The 19,802-nt window shown below is 43.2% G+C and overlaps 1 long non-coding RNA gene across 2 annotated transcripts; it reads right to left on the minus strand.

The window, feature by feature from the left end:
• Positions 1 to 9,566: 9,566 nt before the first annotated feature.
• LOC119808245 lies at positions 9,567 to 15,923 on the minus strand. 2 transcript variants are annotated; one of them, XR_005284407.1, is made up of 6 exons: positions 15,815 to 15,923; positions 15,217 to 15,285; positions 14,567 to 14,662; positions 11,791 to 11,878; positions 11,556 to 11,652; positions 9,567 to 9,644 (listed from the first exon to the last, which is right to left on the minus strand). It is a non-coding gene; the product is annotated as an uncharacterized LOC119808245 (long non-coding RNA). The 2 variants fall into 2 exon arrangements; XR_005284408.1 differs by lacking the exon at positions 15,815 to 15,923 and adding an exon at positions 15,438 to 15,541.
• Positions 15,924 to 19,802: the final 3,879 nt, after the last annotated feature.

A 19,802-nucleotide genomic window follows, 5' to 3' on the forward strand; every position in this document is an offset into this window, starting at 1 on the left:
TGAGAGGGCTTAGCTCAAAGAATAAAGTGTAAGAGCAATCAAGGAAGATTCCTGACATCAACCTCAGGTTATACACACACACACACACACACACGCACGCACGCACACACACACGCACGCACACACACACACACAATCATGTGAGCTGGCAAACACATAAATGAACACCACACATATACATTCATGAAACAGAAGAAAAAGAAAAAAAAGATAGACTCACGAAAATTTTATTTTAAAACGATTCACTAGATTTCTAAGAATTACTAAAAATAGATTCTTAGAAATGTGTAAGATTAGCTACAGTCCCCATAAGATTTCTAAAAGTTACAAGAATCATACACAGACTAGATAAATGAAACAATTGTGCGGCACTGGAAGCTGTTTATAGAAGTCCTAATCCCAGAAAGACTAAGCATGTTCCTGTTGCCACACTGCAGGAGCACATGCGAGCCTGCTTCAGTCTGCAGCTCTCATAGGTCCACTTGCCTGGGACTCCAACCCTGGCATCTGAGTGCCTAGACTTGGGCACCTCTTGTCTGAGGATTATTTGTTGCTAGTTAAATTCCAACTCTGGCTCTTCTTCTCCATTCTCTCAAGATGACATAGCGCTATCCTCCACCAGCCAATTTTCTAGGCCTGGAGCTTTGCTGCTTGTCCTGCTGAGCAATGCTCCAGATTTATTTTACAGTTTTATTAGTTCTTCAAGGATTTTATACAGTGTGTTTTGATTATATTTATCCTCTCATACAGCTCCTCCCAGGTTGAACCCCGCAATCTCTATCAATACAACTTTGTGTCTTTTGTTTTTTTTACGCCCATCAAGTTCAATTTGTACTCCACATAAACTAGTGGCTGTGTGGTCTTCTGTTAGAGCATTGTGGCCTTCCGTAGAGCGTTGCTGAGTTACTGGGGCCACACTCAGGAAACCAGCTCTCCCTCTACTGGCAGCTATCAATTACCAATAGCTCCTTGGCTAGGGCTGGGACCTCATGCCTACCTCCCTTCTCTGTGCTACAACTCGTCTGGCTTGAGTTCGCACATGCCTTGTGCATGCTGTGAATTCATATGTGCAGCTGCCTTGCTGTGTATTTGTGGTCATTCATCACTTCTGATTCTTGTACTCTTCCCATCCCTGATGAGGGACTCTCCTTTGTATGTGCATTGCTTTAATTGGTTCATGAATAAAGCTATTTGGGCCAATGGCTTAGCAGAGTACAGCCAGACAGGAAATCTGAAGAGAGAGAGAGAGAGAGAGAGAGAGAGAGAGAGAGAGTAGGAGTCAAGCAGACACCAACCAGTCACTGAGGAAACAAGACATGTAGAAAATGAGGTAATGTCATGGCCACATGGCAATACATACACTAATCAAAATGGGTTAATTTAAGGTGTAAGAGTTAGCTAAAAATATGCCTGAGTCTTCGGCCAAACAGTGTTGTGATTAATATAGTTTTTGTGTGACTCCTGCATTGCTGGTAGGAGTGAAAGATGGTACAACCCCTTTGGATATCAGTGTAGCGATTTCTCAGAAAATTAGGAAACAACCTTCCTCAAGACCCAGTAATACCACTTTTGGGTATATATCCAAAGGATGCTCAACCATGTCACAAGGACATGTGCTCAACTATGTTCACAATAGCATTATTTGTCATAGCCAGAACCTGGAAAGAGCCAAAATGCCCCTTTGCTGAAGAATGGATAAGAAAAATGTGGTACATTTACACAACAGAGTACTACACAGCAGAAAAAAAAAATAACGATATCTTGAATTTTGCAGGCAAATGGATGGAGCTAGAAAACATCATTTTGAGTGAGGTAACCCAGACTCAGAAAGGCAATTATCATATAAACTCAGTCATAAATGGTTTTTAAACATAAAGCAAAGAAAACCAGTCTACAAATCACAATCCCAGAGAAACCCACAATGTGGGCAATTGCATATGATGTTTGAGGTTCTCTGACAGTCATTCTCACCCTTCCTAATTCTGTGGCTCTTTAATAAGTTCCTCATGTTGTGATGACCCTCAACAATAAAATTATTTTTATTGCTACTTTAAACTGCATTTTTTTACTTTTATGAATAATAATTAAAATATCTAATATGCAGGAAATCTGTTGTGTGACCCCTGTGAAAGTCTTTTGGAGACTAGGTCAGTAAAAGCCTATAGAACAGAAGTTATCAACCTGTGAGCCACACCCCTTTGGTAGCTATTCAGTTTGATCAAAACCATTTGTTGAAGATGCTATCTTTTCTCTGACAAGTATTGTTGGTCATTTCATGGAGAGAGAGAGAGAGAGAGAAAGAGAGAGAGAGAGAGAGAGAGAGAGAGAGAGAGAGAGAGAGAGAGAGAGAGAGAGAGAGAAAAAATAGAAATGTGGGCTTACACATGGGTCCTCAGTTCTGGATTACTACATCTGTTTTTATGCTTTGTGCCATGCTGTTTTTATTACTATAATTCTATAGTATAACTTGACAACTTGCATGGTGATAACCTCCAACAGGTTGCTGTTGTTTTTTGCTTTATCATAAAAAACTTGCAAATAAATAAAAATATCACACACCAAAATTAACCAGGCCCAAATTCTATATAAATTAATCAACTTATATCCAATTATATAAACAGAAGTTGTGATGCTTCACAATGAATCTTACACTTTCAGTATCAAATGTATTGTATGCATTTGTTCACAACCAAAACAAGCAAAGAAAATCCATGTTAGACTAGCACTAGAGAAACAATCAGCTTTATATACTACTTCATAATTCATATTCATTACCTGTCCTCAGTCGTTACTTGCTCCTTAGCCTTTCTTGTTCCCCTTTCTTCATGTTACACATGCACATTGTTTATATATAAATATAGTATTGAATAGATTCTGTACATGAGAGAGATGTGTGGTTTCCTTCTAAGATTGTATGATTTTGTAAATAATATATGTCTAAAATACATCCATTTTCTGCAAATCTTTTATTAAACTTTATTTTCTTTAAAGCTAAATAGTGTTCCATTTACACATATACACCAAATTTTCATTATCCATTTATCTGTTGGTGGTCAATTAGGTTGAGTCCAATTCCTTATATAGTGAATAAAGCAGCAATAAACATGAGGGTGAAGATAACTCTCTTATAGGGTGTGAAGTTCTCTGGTTATGAGCTCAGCAGTGAAATAGCGGGGTCATATGGTAGTTCCAATTCCACATTTTTGAGAGGTCTCCACATTGATTTATACAATGACTATATTAACTTTCACCTCCACCAAGAGGGAGTGGGGATCCCATCCTCTCTATGTCACCTCTAACATTTGTTGTCAGATTTCTTATGGCGGCCATTCTGATGGGAGGGAAATGGCATTGCAAAGTAGTTTAATTTGCATTCCCTTGATGGCCAGGGATATCAAACACTTTTAAATATAGTGATTTGATATGGGATTTCCCCTCTGTATGCTGTGAATATGTTTTATTACCATTGCTGAATAAAGATTCTGCTTTGGCCTGTGGTAGGGCAGAACAGAGCTAGGCAGGAACACTAAACTGAAGGCAAGGATAAAGAAGGCAGAGTCAGGCAGATGCCATGTAGCTGCCAAAGGAGAAAGATGCCAGAACCTTATCAGTAAGCCACAAGCCTCATGATAAAATATAAAATAATAGAAATGGGTTAATTTAAGATGTAAGAGCTAGCTAGGAATATGCCTAAGCCATTGGCTAAGCAGCGTTGTAATTAATACAGTTTTGTGTGATTATTTGGGTCTGAGTGACCAGGAAATGCAAGCACAGTCTCTCTTTACAGTTATTGGCTCTTTGTGTTTCTTTTTCTAAAAATTGTTAATTCAGATCATTTGCCCATTTGTTGATTAGCAGTTTTACTTCATTGGTATTTAATTTCTGCAATTCTTTTAAATTTTGGACATGAGCCCCTTGTCTGAGGGGTAGCTGGTAAAGACTTCCTACCATTCTGTGGGATGTTTTTAATGCTCAGGATTGATTTAACTACCCTGTGTCATTTGTTTCCACGTGAAATTATGTGGATGAGGTAGTTGAGTGTTTAAGGCTACAGATTGCTTTGGAGTTCTCTGCCAAGTCTTCCTAGCTATGAGGCTAGCGACCGTCCACAGATGTACATTAGAACTGTTGCCTGCTAGAGAAAGAACCAACTTGAGAGTCAACTCTCTGGGCATCTCTCCATCTGAATTTGTCACTAGTACCACAAACTTAAAATTCTCAGAACTTTTCAGTATTGAATATTAACAAATGGATTTTTTCCTGTGCTTCTTTACTTTTACCTAAAAGGCAAAATGTGCCCCCAACCAATGGGGAACTAATAAAAGACTAATTTATCAGTCCTCCAAACCTCTGTGTATGGATGTTGTATTACCAAAGTACACCAATGATGAAAGCAGTGACAGTGGAGAAATGAACGACCACTGCAACAAAAGCCACCCACAATAGACATCTTTAAAGGCATTCAACACCATTACCCATCTGGGAAATGCAAATTAAAACTACCTTGAGATTCTGTCTCACCCAACCGGAATGGGTATTATCAAGAAGAGAAATGACAACAAATTCTGGCAAGGATGTGGGGAAGAGAGGGTCCTCACGAGCGGTTTGTTCAAAGGCATCAACATGCAAAACTGGTGTATCCACTGTGGAAGTTAGTGTGGAGGTTTCTCAAGAAGTTAACAATAGATCTACATATGGCCAGCTACAGTACTCCTGGGCATATACCCAGAGAACTCTGTACCCCCACAAAAAAAAGACCTGCATAGCCATGTTTATGGCTGCTGTTCACAATAGATAAGAAATGGACTTTGTATAAATGTCCATTAGCAATTGATGTTTGGATTATGAAAATATGGTACACACCCAATAGACATCCATTCAGTATCCAAGAAAAATGAAATTTGCAGGGAAATAGTTGACATGGGAAAAATATTATGTTAAGTTAGGTAGCAGAAAGGTCCAGAAAGACAGCTGCCATATGTTCTTTGTCATATGCAGATCCTAGCTTTGAATTTCAGATCTCTGTGTTTAAGTTTGGGTGAGCGTTTGCAGAGGCCAGGAAGCAAGAAGGGAACCATGAGAGGTGTTCAGGTGGGCGGAGGCAGGGAAGTAGAGCTGGGAAAGTCTTAAAATATGTAAAAATGGTAAAATACATGATATGAAGATAGAGTGGAAAGTATAAACAAAGATAAGGTGTGGGAGGAGGAAAAGTTGAGGAGGGTCAACTATAGCAAGATGTATGGAAAAGCTGCGTAGAAACCTAGTACTGCTTTATAAGTTAAGTAAAAAAATAACATTGTTGTTGTTTTTAGAGAGAGGCTAGAACGGTTTAATAAGCAAGGGCTCTTACTTTGCTAGCTTGAGAACCCCAGCAGCCATGTAAAAATCCAAGCATGGTTGGCTACACTGTTGGCACACATCTGTAACTCTGGAGCTCTGGAGACAGAGGCAGATAGGTCTCTCTTTGAGGCCAGCCTGATCTACACAGTGAGCTACAGGCCACCCAACTGTTTAGTGAGACTCTGGGTGGAGCTGTGCATGTAGCTTCAACATTGTAGGACAAATAGGCAAATCCCCAGAGCTCACTGGCCAGCCAGCCTGGTCGCAAAGGGAGCTTCCAGCTCAGTGAAAGACCCTGCCTTAGGCAAAACAGCAGAGAGTAATGAACACACCTGGTGTCCTGATCTGGTCTCTGTACACACACACACACACACACACACACACACACACACACACACACCCTGTGTGGATGATTAATGATGCTCTCAAAAATAAGAATAATTTTTCTCCAAAATCCCAATGCTAGACATGGAAAGCTTCAGGGAGCTCCATTCACATACCCCCAAGACTTCTGGAACAATCGGGTCATTGCCATTGCTCTTGTTTCCAGAATTTGATGGTAGGACTCCCTTGCTCGAGAGGATGGTAAGACTCTCTTGCTGAAGATACTGTATACTTTGGATAGGACACAGAAAAACCAAGCTATGCCTGATATAAAAATATGTTCTCTGTCTGATGCACATGGCGCCTGAAAGAGCCATGCATCTACTCCTGGAGAAGTCACCAATGTCTCACCCAGCTGTGGCGCATTCATGCTACAGTACCGATTTACCAGTCAGTGTGTGCCCACTGATGCAACTTTGGCATGACTCTTTTGAGAGTATCTGTCTTAGGGTTTCATTGCTATGAAAAGGCACCATGATCGTGGCAACTCTTACAAAAGAAAACACTTGATTGGGTGGCTTACAGTTCAGAGGTTTAGGCCAATATCATCCACAGTGAGATACGGCAACATGCAGGCAGACATGATGCTGGAGAGGGAGCTGAGAAGTCTACATTTTGATCTGAAGACAACAGGAAGTAGACTGGGACACTGGGCATGACATGATCATGAATGAGACCTCAAAGTCCACCCCCACAGTGACACACTTCCTCCAACTAGGCCATACCTACTGCAACAACGTCACACCTCTAATAGTGCCATGCCTTATGGGGGCCATTTTCTTTCAAACCACCACAGAGAATCCAAGTACTTTCTGACAGAAGTTAAAGCCCCTCTCTGAGAGAGGATCCATGCCTGGTACTGTGAATCTAGTCAAAAGCCTATTATTGGGTAGGTAACAGGTCTTAGTGGGGAATTTACTGTTTTACTAAATGGACATGTGGTCAAATTGCCTTCTAAATATTTATGTTCTCCTTTCAGCCTCCCTTGTCAGAGAAGTTTCTTTTTGGTGTACTCCTAACTGGTCACAGTGCTGAGAACAGACAGCTGTGGTGTTTTCTGCCATAAATGAGACACCCACATCACCTCCTTCAAGGCCCAGAACAAATTAAGGAAGGGGGTATGGAAAGATTGTGACGGTCAGAGGGCAGGGAGAAGTGCTCTGAAATGTTGTCTTCTGGATGTGATATGACTACTACAACTGTGAACACACAGTAGCGCACACTCCACATGCACGCACACACATGCATACACACACACACACATACACACACACGTGCATGCACACACACATACTCACACAGAGACACACTAGCAGGGGACTAGTTGGGGAAAAGAACAGGATGAGCAAGACGAAGAGGGGAAACAAGAGGATGTGTGAGGGGAACAAAATCACAATTCATCATATACACGTGTGAAAATGCCAAAATTCAAACAAAAAATCTAGTTGGAAAGGCAATAGGAAAAAAGAAAAGAAAGGCAGACTGACTCCCCAGAGGGAAACTGGGAAAGGTGACTAAGAAGAATTTAAGTGCCCAAGCTGAGGCCAACCAGGCATCCCTGAGCAGGAGGGGGATCGCCCCCAAACATGAGCAGATGTATTACTCGGCTGCCGTTTTCACTTTGCACACACCCGATTAGAAAGCAGATGTGTTCGTATCTGACACAAACATTCATCAAGAAAGCAAAAGTAAACTTCAGATAAAAATAATTATCAGTAATTGTCAAGATGACAATGACCATAGCTGTCAAATGGTAAAGAGCCGATCTCCCGAGAATGCAAACAGCACAGGATCCAGACAACATAGCTAGAGAACAGGGAAGGAAAGGCGTTGATAGAGGCAGGAATATAAAGCAGCCCTCTTTGAGTAACTGGGAGAAGCAGCTAGTCGTTATCAGCAGGGCAGTTTACCGTGCTTGTGTCAATAGAGAGGTCTCCAAGGAAATGTGCTGAGTGGAATCAGACAATCTCTAAATATTCTGTGCTACCCCATTTATACAGCAATATCAAAATTATAGACTAGGAAATTTACTGAATATGACTACAGTAGCCAAGAAAATAACAGCAAGAATTAAAAGATTGGGGTGATATGAAATTAAAAGGCTTCTGCACAACACAGAAAGCAACAGTGAAGAATGGGAGAAACTATTGACAGCTATCTATCTGACAGGATATTAATATTCAAAACTAAAAATACTAGACAGGCATGGTAGTACATACCTGTACTCTGAGCATTTGGGAGTTAGAGTCAGGAGGATCAGTCCTTCATGGCATTCTTAAAGAGTTTGATACCAGACTGAGCTTGAAACCCTGTCTCAAAAACAAACAAACAAAAACATTGAATCCCCCAAATCCTAAATTTTCCAATCAATAAATAGGAGGCAAATGAGTTGAACAAATAGCTTTCAAAATAAGTAAATATTGTTGAATATTATTTTAAGATGTGTTACATTTGTTTATACTGTGGAATATTTGTTTAATGATGCAGAAATGTGTTGTATTCTTTTATGTGGCATTTACTTAACTCTGAAGCTGTGTTACTGTGCCTGCCTTAACATCTGACTGTCTAATAAAGAGCGGAATGGCCAATAGCAGGGCAGGAGAAAGGATAAGCACGGTTGGCAGGCAGAGAGAATAAATAGGAGGAGAAATCTGGAAAGAAAAGATCAAAGAATGAGAGAAAGAGGAGGAGGAGCAGACTCCAGGAGCCAGCCATCCAGTTACACAGCAAGTCCCAGAGTAAGAAGTAAAGGAAGGTATGCAGAAACAGAGACGGGTAAAAACCCAGAGGCAAAAGATAGATGGGATAGTTTAAGAAAAGCAAGCTAAGTTCAGGCATTCAGAAGTAAGAATAAGACTCCATATCATTTATTTAGGAGTTGGGTGGGGGCCCCCAAAGAACAAAAGATTCAAAAGAGCTAATAAAACAACTACAGGTTAAAGTGTCCAAAGAATACATTAAAAACTGATCAACCATCTTACCCGTAAAAGGGAACTGCAAATAAAAACTGCTGTGAGATACTATCTCATCTCAGACTGTCACCACCACCCCCTCCCCGCCAAGAAAGAATGACAAGAAATGACAATAGAGATATGGAGATTGGTGTGGGGAGGAACCATGTGATGTCCGGCTAGTGGGGATAAACATTAATGTGGTCACTGTGGAAATTATTGTGGAGGTTCTTCAATAAACTACAGTCAGAACTACCAAATCGTACAGCTCTACCATTCCTGGGAGGACACCTGTGTTGGTTAGTTTTGGGCCAACTTAACACAAACTAGAGTCATTTGGGAAGCTGAGAAAACGGCTCTGGAAGGTTGGCCTATAGGTAACTCTGTTAGGCATTTTCGTAATTGACGATCGATGTGGGAAAGCTCAGCCCTCTGTGGATGGTGTCCAGGTTGGGCAAGCAGTCCTGAGTTCTATAAGAAAGTAGAGTGAGCAACCTGTGTGGAGCATGCCAGTGTGTAATGTTTCCCCATGCGCTGTGCTGGAGTTCCTGCCCTGACTTCCTTTAATGAGGGATTGTAGTTTGGGAGGAAAACCTTTTCTTTCCCAAGGTTTTTTTTTTTTTTTTTTTGGTTTTTTATTTGTTTGTTTTTTGCTTTTGTTGTTGTTTTTTTAATTTATTAATTAAAATTTTCCACCTCCTCCTCCCATCCTCCCATTTCCCTCCCACTCCCCCCACTTCCCCTCCCCCTCGCTCTCCAGTCCTAAGAGAAGTCAGAGTGCCCTGCCCCGTGGAAAGTCCAAGGCCCTCCCCCTCCACCCAGGGCTATTGTAGTGTTTTATTACAGCAACAGAAACCCTAACTAAGACAATACCTGGAGGAATCCAAGTCAGCTGTCAATGGTGCCACCTTCACACCCATGCATATTACAGAGTTCCACAGCAGTAAGCTGTAATGCCAGCCCAAGCGCCTGTGAACAGACAAGCAATGAAGAAAATACTCTCTCTTCTCTCTCTCCTCTCGTTTCTCTCTGTGAGAGACAGTGACAGAGGGATGCAGTTTTACTTAGTCATAAAGAAGAAATTATTTGCAATAAAAGTGAATGAAACTGAAGATCATCATGTGCAATGAAAACACGAGACTCATAAAGATCACATTTTTTCTCACATGTGGAGTTTGTGTGTGCATGCATGCGCGTGTGTGTACATGCGTGTGTGTCTGTGTATGCATATGTGCATTTGTGCATGCGTGTGTGCATTTGTGTGTGTGTGTGTGTGTGTGTGTGTGTGTGTGTGTGTGTGTGCCATGAAAGAAGAACAGGACTACTGGGTAGAGAATAGGGACCGACAGAAAGGGGACAGGGACACAAAAGAGAGAAATGGGGTAAATGTGGTGAAACTGAATATGCAAACATAAGTGAAAATATCAATATGAGAGCCATTATTGTAGAGCAAACATGGGATAATAAAACTGCAGAGTGGAGGAACAGAACAGTAGATTCCAAGGGGTAAGGCAGGATGGGGGCAAGAGAAAAAGTAAGGGTGGCAACCCTAGGGACCCCATGGTAAAGGAATGACTGAGTCTGTTGAATTATTGCCTTTTTCCTGATATTGATACAGTGCCCAAGTGACATTCTGAATATATCAGAACTTATTCAACTATAATAGTACCTGGCCACAGAATATATGAGATCTCAGTGTATTGTTCTTAACAATTGTATGTAAATCTCTATCAAATTTTTTTTTAAAGCTTGAACAGGAAAAACTATTCTAATGCAATTCTTTTTAGTGATTTAGACAGATGGAAATAGGAAAAACATGAATTCATGAATATTTTTATTACAAAATGTTTTCATAAACTTTTCAGAGTATATTCTAAAGGGAGAATTCTAATTCTCCCCAATAGTTAACTTTTTACCCTGAAAATAGAATCAAGGTGGAGTTGTCAGTCTCTGTGGCTTACACATTATCCAGCTCACCTACATCTACACCAAGGAGCTCAATGTTTATCTTAAACAATCTACGTCAACTTGAATCCAATAATTTCACTATTCTTTCGCAAAATAATCTGATTAAGCTCCGTGAAAATTGTATTAGAAAAATATTCATTATTTGGCAACGAGTGTTGAAATGTTTTACACCACATTGCCACATGATATTGAAAGGGAACGCCCTCTAGGCAACTTAGTTTTTAAATCTAAACTTAGAACTAGCCACTTCATTTCATTTGTGTGTAAACACAATGAGCTCAAAACCATTCAAAAAATCTCCCTCTGTGCTAAATATGTTCACCTGTGCTCCTTCCATCATTGTTCCCCAAACAGGAGCACATGACAGCCAACTACATGCCATTTACACTAAGAAGTATTGTAGGTCATTTAATAGATGTACTTCAGTCATACACAAATACAACTTAATCGATGTACTTTGGTCATACACAAATACTTCAGCACTCAGGTTTTTGTTGCTGTTGTTTTGTTTGTTTTGTTTGTTTTCTTTTTTATCTGTTTTTAATAAATAGTGCACCCTGCTGACAATCTTCCATGTCGCTGGGGCCAGGCCACTGATCAATGTGACTTATTTGGGGGCTGTTTAGGTTTTTAGCTATTGTCCTTATTTAGAGATTTTTTTGTTATTGTTTTGTGGTACAGGATATCAATTGTAAGCCTTTGAGAATACAAAGCAAGCTCCACACTACTGAGCTTCCTTTTCCTGCCCCATACAGGCTTTGGATAAGATGAATGTGTGCCATAGAAAACAGAAACCCTGGCCCTCGCCTCAGCTGATGACAGGATTGACATGCACAGTCCAGAAATTACAGAAACAGCTAGCCCCACACTAATAACGCTCGGAGGAAAGGGCAAGGAGGAAATCTGGCCAACCTTGTTATTACTCTTGGCAGACACAGCACAACATTTTCCTCAATGGATCAGTGAACTTCACAGCATCTACTTGGGGCACATCTGCAGTCCATATCACCTACCACAACCAGCCAAAGACAAAAAAAAAACAAATATCAGAAATCCTAGGGCCAAACAGCTGATGAATTAAATCTTAAAATTAAGGATTAACTTCATAGATTTTTCCATAATATCCATCGAATTCCTTGATCCTCACCTAAACTCTTGGCTGTCCTTTTGAGCTTGCCTCAGAGTGAGCTGCTAGGAATCAATCATCTTCCAGAATCTGGATGTCCGGCAATGGCCTGCTCCCCATGAAGAGATGGGTCCATCAGCTCTCATAATTTGTGTAATTAGACCAAAGAAGATGAAGACATCCAGTGTCTCCCTGGAGTCTGGCTCCAAGTCACTAGTGAGTATGCCCATTGACTCTGGGTTTCTGCTGACTCTGATTCAGTATTCTAGTTCTCTCTCGGGGGATGGTTCAGCTTTTCAGCCCTGTCCACACCTTCCTTTCTAGGCCCAAATCTGATCCCTTTACCTCCCAGATTCTGACAACTCAAGACGTTATCCCTCACCCTGGGCTCTGCCAGTTCTCAAAGATCTGAGATCGTGTTTCTAGGCTGCCGTGAGACAGAGACTCATGTTCATTTGTCCTTAATCAAATAACCAGACCCATCCAAAAGAGCAGGAGGGAGCAACTCTGATCAGACACATCTGGACAACCAGGATATTCAAGTCAATTCTGTTCAATGAAAAGGTCTCAAGCTCCTGCAAGTGTCTGGCACTCTTCAAGTTGTTGTAATTACAGATTAGTGTAACATGGTTCTTACTTGCCCAGAGCTTGCTGTCACACTGGAAAACACATGTAAATGTAGCTCTTCATTCGAACGCAATTGTAAGTGATATAGTTAGGAGCTAAGAAACAATGTAAATCTATGGCCCCCGAGAATAGCATATAGGTGGCCCCAGAGGAGGCAAGAAGAGGAGTGAAGGAGAGAAGGCAAGTAGCAGAGAAAGTCTCAACACTGGAGAGCACCTAGCAGGTAAGACAGGGCAGACTGCACCAACCTGCACTGCCCCTCCTGTGGCACCTGAGAAAATATAATGTCTTTAGGGGAGCTGTCTGCACCCAGGTACAGCAAGGAGTCTCCACCCAAGCCTAGGGTGGACACATAACTCTACCCACTAAGGGACACGCTAAAGCCCATGAAGAATTGGACAAATGAAACAAAGGTGATCAGTACAGCTATGGAAAGTGTCCTCTCATATAGCCTGTGCAAAGTAATACACACACACACACACACACACACACACACACTGAGCTGACAGACTCTTAGGCTAAGTGAGACACATGTCAGTGGTAGAAATGATGAATATTTCCCCAGCAGAGAGAAATATTTCTATCAGGAATGAGGCTCAATAGTAATTAGAGTTGACTTTTTTTCTCCTTCTAAAATATAAGTATTGTTACATGTCTGCATCCATATAAATACATTAACACAAGCCTGTTGACTCATATGTCTATGTTTTAGAGCAGATGAGTTGGTATTGGATAAGCAATTAGGGGGCTCATTCCTGGGGAAGGCTCTTCTCCCTCTCTTGGAGCCATTAATTGCCTATAACCCTTCACCTACGGTGGCCTTGTGAGATTGCCCCTATTCGTGCTGCCATTTCAACTGGTGCCGTTGCTCGGGTTTTGTTAGGCAGCCGTAAAATGGAGAGCTCATCCACGCAGCTTCCCTGTCATATGTAGAACACACATTTTCATAGGAGCTGTCCTGGCTCTTACAGTCATTCCATCCCCTTCTTCATGATGGTGGTCCCTGAGCCTTAGGTGTAGGTGCTGCATTGTATCAGTTTGGGTTTGGCACCCACGGTTGCTTGTTCTCTGCATTCTGATCAGTCGCTTTCTGCAAAACTCCATCTGCAGCAGAAAGAAGCTTCTGCAAGGATTCGATTTTTATGTATATCATAATTTTAGGCAAATAGAGTATGATTTCTTACTGCTTTTCCAAACATCCTTAATGTTCCTTACCCCCACCTCTGTATTGCTTTCCCTCCCCCCTTCCCAGTTAAAGCCTCCTCCCCATCTTTCCCATGTCCCCCTTCATAGTTCCTGTATCCTGTTTTCCCCTGTCCGAGCTCATCCTCCACATCCCTATTTCCTGATTTCTGTAATGACTCCAGGTTACATGTTTCAAAGTTAGGAGTCACAAATGAGAGAAGACATGTGATGTTTGTCTTTATGGGTCTGGCATAGTTCACTTCAGTGTGTTTTCTATTTATTTACCTGCAGGTTTCCTGATTTTATTTTTTTTTTTACAGCTGAATTGAATCCCCCGTGTACATATGTACCATAGTTTCTTGAGGAGTATCCCTTTACACTGTGTGAACATATGTCACTGTAATTGGTTTAATAAAGAAGCTGGCTGGCCAATAGCTGAACAGGATAAAGTTAAGCAGGAGGGCCAAACCAAGAATGATGGGACGCCGAATGGTAGGGTCTGGAGTCAGGAGCAAATACAGAGAGACAAGATAGGCATACCATACTGAAAAAAGGTACCAAGACACGTGGCAAAACATAGATAAAAAATATGGGTTAATTTAAAATGTAAGAGTTTACTCCTAACAAGCCTGAGCCATTGGTGGAGCATTTATAATTTTATTAATTCTCCATGTTGTTTATTTGGGAACTGGTGAATGGGGAGGAAATATTCTTCTACATTTTCTTTATCCATTCATCAATTAAAGGCCATTATGATTGTTTCCTCTTCCTAGTTATTGTGAATAAAAAGACAATGAACATGGCTGAGCAAGTATCTTTGTAGTAGAATCTCAAGGAAGATACCCAAGAGGCCAATGTGCCTTGGGCCTCCACATGCACATTCACGTGTACACACACACACACACACACACACATAGGTGTGCAAACACCAATGCAAATAGGCATACATGAGCACACACTGCACACATATGTATGGAGAACATACCTGACACTCCCGTCAGAAGGTGGAGTCTAGTTCTCCTCCCCTCCAGATGTAGTAACTTGATCCTGGTCAACAGAATGTACTGCAAGCATGGGAAGCCTGTACATGAAGCTGATAGATGTACTTTCCTGCTGCAGCCCCTTCTCCCATTCCCTTTCTCCCCTCCCTCTCCATGAATATGTAAGCACTTGACACTATGCCACCATCTTGTGAGAAAGGTTAGGGCCCGCTTAAATTACCTCATTTTGACTTAATTAGCCCTTTTAAGACCCTCACATTCAAAGAATCACATTCTTTGTTGATGAGTAAGAATCTGGGGAAAGACCAAAATCCAGCCTATACTTCCACTGCTCTGATGCCCGAACAGCGGGCTGGGGGAGACCTAGGAGCCAGAACATCAGGATCTGTCCGGTGATATCTACTGGGGCCGGGATCCTACTGACCACACAAGCCCAGCCGATTCAGAGCAGCTCTCCTGTCCCACCACATCTAGCCTGGATGCAGAGAATACAGTTGGGCCACGTCTGGGACATAAAAAGTCACGGACTAAAGTCCAGTGTCTTTCAGAAAGGTACCCTTGAGTTCCAGGCATAATGGGCAGGACAAAAGATGTGAGGGAATTGCTGAGTGAATTTCCTGGGATGTACCTGGACCTGTGTTCTCCTGTGTAACATGGCCAGCTCATCAAAAGTTGGTTCTGCACTTTTTCTTGGTTGGGGTTCCTAGAAGCCAAAAAAAAATAAAAAAAAAAATAAAAAAAAAGAAAAAAGAAAAAAAAATCCAGAAACCAGGCAGCCAGAGTACTGGGGCATAAATTACAGAAGAAGCTGTTAGCACCCCACTATGGAAGTCAAGTTTATCCCAGGAAACTCACAGAAGGGACAGCAGATAGGGAGTGGTCGAGCCCCCAGGCTGCAGCTGCTCTTACAAAGGGAGCATTGAAGCTTGTGTGGGCAGAAGAGAAGCAGAGAGAAGAGCTGGGAAGGGAAGCGCTGCAGGGAGTCAGTGCCAGCCAGAAAGCCTGAAGAGTAGTCTGACGTCCAGGACCAAGAGCTGGAAGGAGGAGCCTTGACTTTTGAACTGAGCCCTTAGTGCCAGGAAGAAGAAGCATATTGGCTGGGCTGCAGATAGAAGCCGGGGCTCAGGCTTCCCTCTCAGTACCTGCCCTGCCCCAGGCGCATGCTCAGATTCCCTGCCCTCCTGACTTTGCTGAAATGGTGAAAGAAGAGGCAAAGCCCGAGGGTACCCCACCTCTTCTTGCTTTGTCGGCTCTTCCTCACTTTCTCCACCCCTTCCAAGAGTCTTGGGTCTCCAACTTCACTAGAAACTGGAGATCTGGGAACTCTCCTCTCTTCTCTCCCGAGCAAGCCGCAGTACCCCTGAACTTGGCAGGCTGTCCACCAATGAGTGCTGTCCAGAGTGCACGCTGTGTTTTCTCCAATGTTCAGGACTACATCAGCATTGGAATGCGGGAGCCAATGAGAGGTCACTGGGCCTCTGAGATTGGGTTCGGATCCTTAATGAGGGATAGGATTGTTGCACAAACAAGTAGAAGTTTGGAAAGATGGTTAAGAGCACTGCTGCTTTTCCAGAAGATTTGGGGTCAATTCCCAGCACCCACATGGTGGCTCACAACTGTCTCCAACTCCAGGAGATAGACCCAGTGTCCTATGCTCTCCTTGCCTCAACAGGTACCAGACATACATGCGGTGCATATACATACATGCAGGCAAAACGCTCATACACATAGAATAAAAATAAACATTTTCAGCAAGCTGAGCCTCTCTTGTCCTCTCCCTTATGGAGTTCATCTCCTTCCGCTGCCTGTCAACAGATGACGCAGCAAGAAGCCACTCTTCTTTAGATGCCAAAATTTATGCTTTTGACTTTCCAGCCTTTGGAACCACAAGTCAAACAAATGATCATTGCTTATAAATTACCCACTTTAGCCTTCTGGTCTAAGAACACAAAAAGGAATAGGGGCAGGCCCCAGTGTTGTTCTCAAGAGGCCTAAGGAATCTTGGCTCTGCCTCTCATCATCCATGTTACCTGGCGTCTTCAGGACTCACTGGTGTAACGGCAGGGTTGGAATGAATGCCCAGAGCCAGCATAAGAGGCTGCTTATTCACACTCAGTGGGAAGTTGAACAGGTACTCTGAGGGACAGGTTTGCACCCTAGCCTCCAGGGCTGTCCTCCAGGGCTGTCCCCCAAGGGTCTTCTTCCAGGGGTCTCTGCCAGGGCTCTCCTCCAGGCTCCAGCCTTCAGGGTTTTCCTTTATCTGCCACTCTGTTCTCAACTTCACCATCTACATTTTATTGCTTTGATTACACTTGCCAGTATCAGCATCCTCCCTGCCTCCAGCCTCCATAAGCCTTCTAACTCATCCACTTGACAGCATAAGCAAGTCTCCGTTGTTTCCTAAAATCCCTTCCACAATGTTGCCAATGCTTTGGAATTGAAGCTCTGAGGCCAGAAGGCCTTGCCTGGCTTCACCCCATCTCTCGTGTCTTGGACCTGTTCTCAAAACAGACAGAAAGTTCCTAGGTCAAGGCCGTATCTGGGTTTGCTCCTCAGACCATCTTCAGTTTGGTCATCACCCTGGACTTAACCGATAGCACTGGATGGACAGATGGAGGCAGGACAAGCGAGCCAAAAAGAAAACTGTGTGATCCTCTGGGAGATGCAGAGGACAGCGTCCTCCCCCCATAGTCCCCTCGGCCTGTGTCTGGAGCTCCTGCCCCAGAAGGCAGACTACATCCCTAAGCCTCTCGGGTCCTTCAGCATTGAAGGCCCATGCATTCTCACACTGGCATTGTGATCCAGTTTCCTTTCATTCAATGTCTGGACCGCGACAAGCGCCCATGTGTGAGGCGGGTGTCCTTGAAAATTCATCTTCATGTCCAGGCATGCAGAACTGGGCAGCGGCCTGACTCCAAGCTGCCCAAGAACAACTGGGAATACGTAATTGTTTGTCTTGCGGTAAACAGAATTATAAGGAGTCTCAGGCTTTCAGATAAGATGGTCAGCAAGTTTCCTACAGCCAAGAAGAGAGTCAGCAGCTCATGTATGCCCAGTGAGTTCTTGGTGCCCCAACTGTAATGCTGAATCTGGGCAGCAGTCTGGGCATGTGGAACCTCCAAAGCTAATGCTGAAACCTAATTCTTCAGACTTAGAGGTATTTATGGATGGGTCGTAGGAGGATGGGTGGAACCTGGTAAATTCCTGAAGGTGGGGTCCTCTCTGACGGCATCAGTAGCTTGACAAGAAGCAGAGAGATCTGAGGTGAGACCCTTGCTCTGTCTTTCCCTCCCTAGGAAGCAGGAGGAGCCTTTGCCATCAGACCCAGAAAGATAAATAAACTTCCATCCTGTCTGCATTCTGCAGCATTCAGGTATCACGGAGGATAATAAAAACAAAGAGTGGAGTGCCTTAGTATACGAGAGCCCTTCTCTCTGGAGCCCATGCCAGTCATGGCCATTAGCAGGAGGGCAGGAGTTTATCTGTGGCCCCGTAGGAGAACAGTTCAAGTCCAAACACCTATGACCCTTGTCACAGTGAGCTAGGGGACCAGCCAGTACCCGCTCTGAGATGGGTAGACATGCTGGCTGGCACATGGTGGCATGCAAGAGCAGTTATAGGTGCCTCTCAGATAATCTCAGAGCCACATGCAGCATTGAAGACCAAGGCCCCACCACGGGTGTGTGCCAAAGCCCTTCCTCCATATGGATGAACTCTGATGCCCCCGGGCTAGACAAGCACAGACTAGGAAGTGATGGCACACTGTCTTAAGTGCACACTAAGTGAGAAGCAGTGCCTTTGTGTGTCCTTTCAAAGATAAACTGTCTTTATTCTCGAGAATGTCATACATGTGGCAATGAGATGTGATCACATCCACCCCCATTGCCCCTCTGACTCCTCCCATAGTCCCCACAACACATCCCCTCCCTCCTTCGTGGCTTCTTATTTGACAACCACTTAGTTCAATCAGTGGCTTACTGAGGAGTTATTGGCAGGGAACTGATAAGGAGGAAGAATTTATCTTTCTGAGAGTGCATGTATTTTTTTTTATTGATTTTTATTGAGCTCTACGGTTTTCTCTCAAAAGAGGAATCTAAAATGGCTGAAAGACACTTAAGGAAATGCTCAACATCCTTAGTCATCAGAGAAATGCATGTACTTTTTTTTATAGCCAGCTCCACGGCCACATCTTCGCAGCCTCTCAGTAGACAGGGCTGCTCCCTTGCTGATGAGAAGTCATGGGACAACAACAGACTCAGTCTCCTAAGCTGTGTTTGTTCAGCTCTCTGGGCCTTGACACATATTGACCCACATAATAGACTCATGAGTCAAATGTCCTGCCCTCATCCTGGAGCTAACCGTGTGGTCCTAATGTTACGGCTAATCTTCAAGACACCCTGGCTGGTTTTAAGTCACCTAGCAGATGTTAAGTACACCAATGGGTATACCTGTGAGGGTATTTCCAGAGAGGACTAACTTAAGGGAGAAGATGTGCCCTAGTGTAAGTGACACAGTCTTATTGGGGGCAGGGTGAGAAGGGAGAAAAGGGGAACAGAGGGAGCCAGTTGAGTGCTACTTTCTGTCCTTTCTGGCTTGTCATGAACTGCTCTTCTCTACTGTGATCTCCCCACCATGATGGTGTGAACCCTCTGAAACCATGAGCCAAAATAGATCCCCCCAAAAATTGTTTCTGTTAGCTATTCGGTCATCATCACATCCAAAAGTAACAAATGCTTTTCTATCTGAAATATATTTTCCTCTCCTGTGAAGTAGATAAAACTGCCCTCCCTAGGATTATTAGACGAAGTAGTCAGAGTCACAAGACAACCAGCATAGATAGGACTTACAAACAGCAGGTGACCAATAAATGCTCACCCTTCCCATGCCTCTGTCCTTGGGACACAGTCGACTTCTGTACAACAGTCCACTGGACTCGATGGTCTGTCTGAGCGCTTTTCATTCTGACCCTTCACACATTTGTAAGAAAGTCAGGCTGTGGCCCAACGGGGTACGGACAGTGAGGCCAATGTCCAGCCAGTGGGCACAGAAGCGTCTTTATTCAGGGGGACACTTGATCTCTTGCTCTGACTAGATCCATTGGTGCATCTGAGGCAAAGCAGGGGGGATAAGAAGAAAGGTCAGAAGGAATGAAGGGGAAGGAGGAGAAGCCAAATGTCTGGACCGCATGACCTCAGGCTGCAGCACGAAAGAGACTGCAAA

This window comes from Arvicola amphibius, chromosome 2, assembly GCF_903992535.2.
Source record: "Arvicola amphibius chromosome 2, mArvAmp1.2, whole genome shotgun sequence".
Taxonomy (NCBI): Eukaryota; Metazoa; Chordata; class Mammalia; order Rodentia; family Cricetidae; genus Arvicola; species Arvicola amphibius.